Source organism: Serinus canaria, chromosome 12 (assembly GCF_022539315.1).
Source record: "Serinus canaria isolate serCan28SL12 chromosome 12, serCan2020, whole genome shotgun sequence".
Taxonomy (NCBI): Eukaryota; Metazoa; Chordata; class Aves; order Passeriformes; family Fringillidae; genus Serinus; species Serinus canaria.
This window is the reverse complement of record NC_066326.1, coordinates 4953453-4963024: the sequence shown is the minus strand read 5'-3', so window position 1 is coordinate 4963024 and position 9572 is coordinate 4953453. Positions and strand designations below refer to the sequence as shown.

The following is a 9572-nucleotide window of genomic DNA, read 5'->3' as shown; positions in this document are numbered from 1 at the left end:
GTGGCCAGGGATCCCACACACCCCCCTGTGCCAGGAGAGGATGTGACTGTACCTGGGGCTTGTCACCCCCTCCGTGCCACATCCCTGACCTGCTGCCACCGTTTGTGTGACACACAGCAGGAGTGCTCATGTGTTGCTTGGCCTAAGTTCCCTGCAGGAAGCAAGGAGAGGGCACTACAGGCTGGTGGGACTTTGGTTTTGTTGATCAGAACTTCTCCTGGAAGTCACAGATGTGCCAGTCTCTATTGTGCCTGCTCTTTTCCCATCCCATATGAGTGTTTGCAGGACCTTCATGCACATTTTGGCTTTTGTTCTTGCATTACAAAGGGGTAAAATACAACTGGGAGAGCACAGCCTCCACCTCAGGAAGAAATTTTACCCCTCTTTTCTCCTAAAAGCATCAAAACACCCTTTATTCCAAGTACACCTGTCAGGACTTCTCTGGCACAGCTTCTAACCACAGCCCCGAATGTGAAACCTGACATTAATATGAACCAGTAAGACATTTCCAACTGTTTACCCTGGAACAGAGCTAATAACAAAAGACAAGCAGTTTTCAACAAAAGGCAGGGTTAGCTCATGTCACAGCAGCTAAAGAGTATCATTTGAAAACCCCAAAGGGAGTATTTAAGAAAACGTCTTTCAGAAAGATCCCTGCTCTTGTTACCATCTCAGGAAGAAGCAGCAGGAACATGACACCCTTGCCTTGTTGGTGTAATAATGGTACTGGGAGTATGGCAAGGGTGAGTGCTAATTGTTCATGGGGTGATCAGTGATATTCCCAGGTTGCAAAGGCAGAGCTTGAAAGGGGAAACACAATTCTTTGGATTTCCCCTTTCAAGAAATCATTTAAGCAGAGGCATGAGTGAAAGGAGTGTCAGGACTGAACCTGCAGATGGCTCCAACATCAGGGAACATTTATCTGAAAGCCAATAAAAATGTGACTGTCTCCTGTTTTCCCAGGCTTTAGAACATCACCTTGATGAGTGTTTTCAGCCCAGACAAGTCAGGAGGGCACATAGGGCTGCCCCAGCAGCCCCACAGGGAATGGCACCCAAGGCTTTGGCTCCATCACCCCTCTGACTGCCCCAGCCTCCTCCTCCCACTCTCCCCACGAGGCTCAGCAATTTGGCTGATCCTTTTCTGGACCTGTCCATCCGTTCCCAGAGCTCCCACACTGGGATGTGCCAGCACCTCACTGTCCTGCGTGCACATTAATTCCCTTTAAAATTCAGCCTCATTCACAAGGTACCCACAGCCCTGATTTTGGGGGACATGAGCAGCCCCAGTCCAGCTGCATCTTCCACTCTCATATTTGGTAACCCACACCCAGGTGCCCCTCAAACATCTTCCCTCAGAACCACAAGCTCCCAGCCCAGCCCTTCCATTTGTTGCTGTATCTAGAGATGTATTATTTCTAAGTTAGTAGCCCAAAATCCATCTGAGGATTTGGCTTTGCTTTCCCTCAAAAAAGCACTTCAACATCTGGTTTTTACCTACCCAGCATGCAGGGCTGTGATGTGGATGAACAAATCTTCCACTTCTTTGAGCAGGGCTGAGGAGAGGAGAGCAAAGATGCCCCACATCTGGACAAAACACATCTGCTGCCTCTGGAAGGTCTGACACTCACCTGGTATCAGCTGAAGGCCATGCAGGATGGTGGAGAATCACTCTTGGAGTTTTCATGTAAGAGATTGGCTGGCACAGCTGATGGCAATCGATGCCCAAGGGCAAAGTGACTGGTATTAACCTAGCTGCCCCCTCAATGCCATGAAAAATAATTCCATCATTTGCATATTCCTAGAAGAAGGGGGGAAAAAAAAGCCAGAAACAAAGTGCTTAAAAACCTGCATTTGTCAGACTGATCCTGTTTAATTAAACAGGAAATTGCAGGGCAATGAAATCAATCTTTACAAAGAAAAGCTGTTTGTCTGTTTACAGAAGAGAAACTTGTGGTGATTTATCTTTAAGAATGTAATTGCCTAATGATTAATAGTGACCAGAAATAGGAGAAAATGAGAAACAGGAGTGACTTCTCTTGGTGTGTGAAGCATGGCAGAATTATATGCCCCTGCCACAGGGACCATTAAACAAGAAAAAATTCCTGGTTTACACCAGGAACCTGCTGTTCTTCTTCTAGTTTCTTCTTTTGATACAGAAGTTATCACCACTGAGAAATCCAGATATGCTCTTGGATATTAGGAGATTTGGATTCAGGTACAGTTTTTTTCCTTTTCTGCTCATGGTAATTCAAAATTAGATTTTCATTTTCCTTCCCATCCCTTTCCTGCAATCTGCTGTGGAAACCAGTGGGCTTCACAACTACATTGTACCTTGGTGAACACCACAATGAAGTGTCCCAAATTCTTCTGCAGTGCCATCCTTGGGGGTTTCATTCTAGTTCTGGATCCTGCCCTGGCTGCAGGACCCCAGAGGGAGAGGCAGGAGCTGAACCCAGATTAGGTGATCTTAGTGCAGGGCCCCAGATGCTAAACACCCCTTTCCAATCCAAAGGAAATGTCTGTCTGTCTAATGTGTGTCTGCTCACAGCCTCCCAAGAGATGGATGAAATTTGCTGGTCGCTAATGATGGCTTAGAAATGGGGCTTAGAAATGTGGGTTTCCCACACAGATAACAGATACTGTGGCTGCAGAGGCCTGGCAGGACAGCAAGACATCCCCCACCTCCACAATTGCATTCAACAACTGATCAAAATAATAGGAATTGGAATTTACTCAAATTATCCTGAATTTAATTAGGAACCAGATGATGCCAGTACCTCTGCAGGGAAGGAAAAGGAATCACCAGAGGTTTGTCAGAGGAGCAGCACACCCTGAGCATGGAGCAGGGCATCCCAAACAGCACAAGAGGGGTCTGCTCAGCCATAATTCTGACTGAAAGCTCACAGCCACTCTTGGGTGGGACTTGAGAGTTCAGCAAGTCACGATTCAGTTCTGGAGCACTTGATGATTTCATTAACAACATCCTCTGCAGCCACATTCAGAAATGCCACTGCAGCCCAACACAGAAGGGCCATCCATGACCTCCCTCTCATCTCACCAAGCAGATTTAACAAATTTAAACAATTTCTGTTCACTTGGAACTGGTGAAGGTGAGGATAAGACTCTAATATTTTATGGACCCATAATTCTTTGGCTGCTTATGAGGAAAGGCAGACAGAGTTCTCACAAACCAGTTAAAAAGCCCTCAGTAGTGAAACCTCATGGTTAAAGAAAATGAGAATTGTTTATCATTAATAGGTGTATTATTACTCTAAAAAATAATACATTATTAATCAATAATACACTATTAATTGTGTACTATTACTCTAAAGGTGGCTTGCACTGAGATGAAGGTTTGAAAGACCTGTAACTGCTCTGAAAGTCATGTCTTCCACTTGGCCAGAGTGTAAGAGAACCAATTTTACAAGTGTTTCACTATTTTTCTGTTGTAGCTGAATCCAGGCAACATTCTGCTTGTTTTCTCAGCTCAGTCAAGATTCACCTGCACCTCTAGTGGGACAATTCTGACCCTGGTAGCTCATGCTCTCTCCCAACAAAAGTGTTTTGCCAGCATTTCAGTGCCTTACACTAAAGCACCACGTTATTCTCTCAGCTACCCAATTTTTCCCCATTTCCTTTAAATGTCTCAAGGAAAATCTGCTCTCAGTGTCTTGCAGAAAGGAATCTGTCAGGCTTTAACCCATAACCTTTCTCTGCTTTACTGACCTAAAATTCTCTTGCCTGTAAGGCAGACTCACATTTTAGAGCATCTATCTCCATAGTTTAGGGAAGGTCATAAAACATTGTCCAAGCACATCCACTCTCTTTTCCCATGGATCATTTACTGATTATCTGTAGGCAGCATCCCAGCTACCTGTTTGACAAGTGCTCTCATTCCTATGCCTCCATGTGAACCCAGCTAGACTAATATCCACAGGCTGCAGTATAAATTCCCTGTTAAATCCCAACCAGTGTAATTACTCAATCCTAAATACTCTCATTTCTTCCTCTGTAGGGTCCAAAAATATCTAGCACATGAGGATCTCACAGCCACCCTCACTGATCCCCTGCCACCACTTAATTGAATTATAACACCATAAATAATCTGGAGGCTATCTCAGAGGCACCCCACACAATTTTCAGGGATGTTGCCTGGTGGGTGACCTATTTGGAGAGGTGCAGACAGATTTCTCAGGATTCTCTTCAAGCTGATTATCTCCATATTCCCTGATGGGCCTTTGTTGCGGAAGAATTAAAAAAAAAAAAAAAAAAAAAAAAAGTGCTATTTAATTTATTAACAGCTAGTCTCAAACCAAATTCCCACGATGGAGAAGCACTGAGCAGATAAACCTAAACTTCTGTAGCTGAGAATGTCAGGACAGCAAAGTGTTTTAAGATGGGGATCTGAATTTTGCAGCTAAAGACCATCTTCAGGCAATTTGTGGATTATGCAGGGATACAAATGCATGAGGCACTTAGTGCCAAGTACCTCCCGGCAATCACAAACATAATCTCCACAAAAAGAAGATTTCCACCACAAAGAGATGTTTTGTATAGGGCCAGAAACAAGGCTGCTTATTTGAATTAAACCTTCCAAGGGCACTAAGGCTAATCTACTGGCAGCAGTAGGTCTGCACTTCAGGTAGATGGAGTGCTTGTGCTGTATTGTAGCCCTGCATCCTCTCAGCACAAGGTATTCAGAAAATTGCTCTTCTCTTTGCTTGCCCAGCTGCTCCAGGGACACTTGTCAGACAATAGATGTGGTATGGGAGCAGTTCACATCCCAACCACAGACCCACGAGTGCTGTTGTGTCAAACAGAGCTCTGCAGAGCAGAGCTGCACAGCACCACAACCCACATCTCCTTTTGTTAGCAGCCTCTGCCAGCCTGTGTCCTCTCACATGTTCTCCACCCACTGTGCTCTCCAGTGCCTCCTCTTGCCTTGCTCCTTCCTGTCCTCTCACAGGGGTCCAGCAGGAAGGGATGCTCCCTGGGCTGCAGTGATGTGCTGGCTCTGGTTGCCATGACATGTAGCTGGGGGGTTTGGTTTCCTCTCTTCTTTCCCCCTGTCCCTGGCTCTGCCTCTGTCAGTGCCCCACATGTGAAGCAGGGGTGTGTGCCTGTGCTGCCAGAGGATCACAGAGCTGTTGAGACTCAGTGTTTTTCCCAGCCCTCTGCTGCTCTCTGTTTGTTTTTGTGTAACCAGAAGCCATCGAAGCCTGATGTATTAATATATAATCCCTGCATTGGGAAGCAGCAAGGTCTCCTGCTGCTCATGGAGCTCCTTTACATCTTCCCTGCTTCCCAAGGAGGGGTTGAGGAAAAAACAGCAGAGGCTCAGGAAGGAGTCTGTTCTTTCTGCCTTCCCATCAAGCAGAGCTGTCTGCACGTGTGAGGTCTCTCAAGGGCTGTGAGCCAAGCCTCATCCTCATCCAAACCTTCAATTAAGGAAGGAGGGAGCAGTGAGAGTTGGCGAGCACCAGGACCACAGCAAAGCCCAGAGCTGTCAGTGTGGCTGTCCTCAGAAGCTCCCAGGAGCTCTCCACTAATATTTAGAAAACAAGGGCAAACAAACCCAAAACAACCCCTGAGCCCGAATTTCTGATTAAATAATACTAAAGTGCACATAACCCAAAGTGCTGCATGCCAAGGAACCTGGAAGGTGGGCAGTCTCTGGGAAGCAGCAGATGCAAGACTGTCCCCTGCTCTCAGCCAGAGAAGGAAGAGGAGCTCCTGCAGAAGCAGCTGTTTAGGGCCAGAGAAGGCATCCAAGCAGAGAACACCCAGGAGACAGAGCCTGGAGCAGCCACACCCAGTGCTCATCCTGCCCAGCACATAATGGGCTCCATTTCACCTCTTCGAGTGACTTCCTGCTAATTTCCTCAGAGGTTTTACCCAGCCCAGAGGTAAGTACCACACCAAATCAGGGTTTGCAACAGACCAAAACCTTCTTTCCAAAGTTTCAGGAACTCCTGGGGTGCAGCAGGGACTCAGTATAGAGCTGACCTGCACAGACAGGAGAAGACATTTTCAAGTGCAAATTCCACATATTCAATTATCATCCACCCAGTGCTGAGGCACGTGATGGAAGGGAGGGAAGGACAGGGGGATGCACAGTGCCTGTCTGGCTTTATCTCTTTAGGGAAGGGAAATCCCAGCTCTGCCTCTGTGCTCTGCATCACTGAATTCCCACAGCAACAGGGTCAGACACATCTGTCTCACAAAGGAGAATTAAACTAGGTTACCAATTTAAAAATACACTCATCCTGTTAAAGAAAGAAAGCAAACACCCTCCACTGAGTGATTGATGTGTGGGGAAGTTACACAGCCTAATGAAGAGCACTATGAGCTGTTGGCATTATTACATTTGCTGTGACCTTAAAAAGGAATAACTCCAGTTGTCTTTGGAGTTCAGCTTTGTATGTTCTTGGATTTCTAATACTAACAGGAGCACAAAATCCAGCCCTGATTAAAATCATTCAAGCTTTTGCTTCTACACCAAGGAAAGAGTGAGAATGGATTGTATTACAGGCATTTTGACAGAAAAAAATATTTGCTTTCACAGAGGGAGATATAATGTGTCAGTCCTCCAGTCAGAGAGCAGACAGGCAGGCTTCCACTCCAGCACCATTACAGCAAAGTCTGGTTTGACTCTGTTACACATTTCACAGTGTGTGAGCCCAGGCCCAGGGCAAACACCTCCAAGAGCCCCTTTGCAGATCCTCCTGGGGCAAATGGAAGGGGTCAGGCAGGGCAGGACTGGAAGGTAAAAAAGGTCTGTGCCAGCAGCATGGCCCAGGAGGAGCTCATCCACCACGGGCAGCCCACGAGGCTGCTCTGGCAGGGCTCTGGTGCTTGTGGGGCTGTGCAGCAGCAGGGACTGCCCTGGATGCCCTCAGTTGTGTTGGGGAGTTTTTTCTAAAACCTGCTTTTCTCAGCTTCCTAAAAATCACCTTGCCTTTACTGCTTCCCACATCAGTGGGTTTGTCCCTCCTGCTGGAACCATCTCCATGGTGTCCCACAGGGGAAAAAAAGGAATTGTTAAGGATTTCCCACACTGCCAGCTCCTTGAGCATCCCTAGCCCAGTTCCCTGAGACATTTCTCATTCCACAACCAGCAAAAATTGTTGGGTTTGTGACTCAAATGGCCAGAAAGTTCCCTGTGCAGCCATGCCTACGTGAGCATGGGTTGTGCTTACATCAGGTTACTTACCCTGCCTGGTCTGAGAACATTTAGCAACAGGGTTGCTGGGAAAACAAATTAGGTTCAACAAAACCCATTTCAGAGACAGCAGCAAATGCCAATTGCATTTCCATTTCTGCAGAGAGGCTGAGGGTGGTTATTGTGCATCCAACATCAGTATTCAGCTATTGGTGACTAATTATACCAGAAATGAAACAAAGTCAGTACATTTCCAACTCCATTGGCTTCCAGTTGGGGCTTTACTAAACAAAAAAAAGAAGAAAAATGAAGATGAGGCTTGTCTGTTTGAGATTGAACTAGAAGATTTAAATGCACATTTTCAGACTTTATACCATTCTTTCATATTTAATCTTTCTTTTTCCAGTGTTGTTATAAGCTTTCAAGTGATCACAATGCCTGAGTCTTAAGATACTCATTTGTTTGGGAAAATATATGGGAAGATTTCAAGAAAGAGACAGTTAGGTTTCACCTGCTTTCTCCTGGAGTACAATACAATATTATAATTAAATGTATTTATAGAAAAGTGTCTGGCAAAGCATATTTCTGCTGTTGTTGAGAACACGGTGGTGCTTTTCCCTCTTTTATTACATTATCTAGAAAATGAATTATTTCCCTCATCCATTGTTTTTAACAAAATGTTTTTGTTTCTATCAATATGAAATGTCAGACTGAAACATGCAGCTATTTGCTTTGGAGTAAGCACAATATTACCCAGAGCTCCATTCAAAGCACCAAAGAACATAATAATGTTAACTATAATTAGATTATTTTCCAGAGAGTTAGAAAAATTCATTGTAGAGCAGGGGTTTTCATAAGGAAACAGAAAGCCTTACTTTATCAAATAACTCTGCACAAAATAATTTTGGAGCATTAACTCCCTTTTGTGCCTTGCCTTTAATTATTGTCTTTTTGGCTTGGTAATGTGGATTCCAATTATCACATTTTAACAACATAATAGATGACTCAACAGACAGATGTGTTTTCAGTCTACAGAATTATCTTATCCCACTGCTACTCCAAACCTCCTGTGCCCACAGCACATAGCAGAACTACTCTTGAGCACCCCCCCTTACCTTCTGCACAGCCCAGGAGCACCAGATGCAGATTTCCACCACAGAAATATTTCCTTTCCATGCCATGCATAGCACCCTGGCCAGCACTTCCAGGGGTCAGCATTTCACTCCTTCCCTGGCCAAGGATGGCACAACACTCCTGCTGAAGCAGTTCTCTCTCAGCACCGTGCTGCAGGCTTAAAAACATCTGAAGAGACATTAGAGATGTGAACCTTCCTGACACAAAGCAGGCAGGCCATCACAAGGAATCATATCACCAATTTCATCAGTTATTTCTGAGCAAGCAGGTGATCATGGCTTGAATTCTTTCATCCCAGGAAGTCTCTGTAATTGTTTGCTATGTTTTCCTACACCTGAGGTCTGTGTCCTAATGGATGTTTTGTGGACAACTCATCTGGCATCTAGATCAGAGAGTGAAGCCTCTATTGACCTGTTTGGTAGGAAGTCAGTGCTGATCATCATTGTGTCTGACAAGGTTTAAGAAAACCCAGATAAACAGAAGCTGATAAACTACTTGCTGCTATACACCTGGCACTTTTGGACTTACAGGATTTATAGTGGCTGTTTCATCTCAGTATTCTTGGAAATTAGAAGAAACTCAGGAAACCTTGAAATGTAAGATTTAACACAACTTCAGCACCAAACCGAAGGACTCTGCACAGCTCAATGCCCATTTTGCTAAAAAGGAATCAAATCCTTTTTTTGTGAACTATAATTATTTCCAGGCATAAAACCTTTTAATTTTCAAAAATCCCTAAGGTCTGGTGTTACCTATGGGAAACCCCATCACTGTGGTTCTTCACAGCTAGTCTAGAAATCCAGATTAAGCACTGCTTTATCTCACATCCAGCTGGACATTGTAGCTGAATCAAATTCCTCAGTATTGGCCTGGGTCCCCAAATAAATATCTTTTCAGTTCTTCTCTACCCCCATGTGTTTTAGCTCTCCATGAACACTGAAAGGCTCAATCTCACACCTTAATGGCTTGCAGGAAGAGAATTTTAAGTGAGAAAACACTAAATATTGAGCCCTAGGGTTGTGCATCCAGCTGGGTGGCTCCTGAGGGTAACCACAGTCCTAAACAAGGAGAGGAAATTTCAAAATCTTAGAGTCAGACCAGAAGCTAAAACTAAGTCTAAACCAGTAATTAATTTGAGAAACTCATCAACACTCTTGACCTCCAGCACAGGTGAGTGTAGTTCTGCAAGGTCTCTGGGGGAAAAGTTGGATGTGCCCCTGTGGGTGAGTGCATCCCTCTTCAGCTACACCATCAGTGCTGCACCACCAACTACT

General features: G+C 44.9%; 1 long non-coding RNA gene across 1 annotated transcript; it reads right to left on the bottom strand.

Annotated features, from left to right (window-relative positions):
* Positions 1-1590: 1590 nt before the first annotated feature.
* On the bottom strand, positions 1591-9307 carry LOC127060075 (uncharacterized). The gene is made up of 3 exons (XR_007778628.1): positions 8280-9307; positions 7216-7448; positions 1591-1800 (listed from the first exon to the last, which is right to left on the bottom strand). It is a non-coding gene; the product is annotated as an uncharacterized LOC127060075 (long non-coding RNA).
* Positions 9308-9572: the final 265 nt, after the last annotated feature.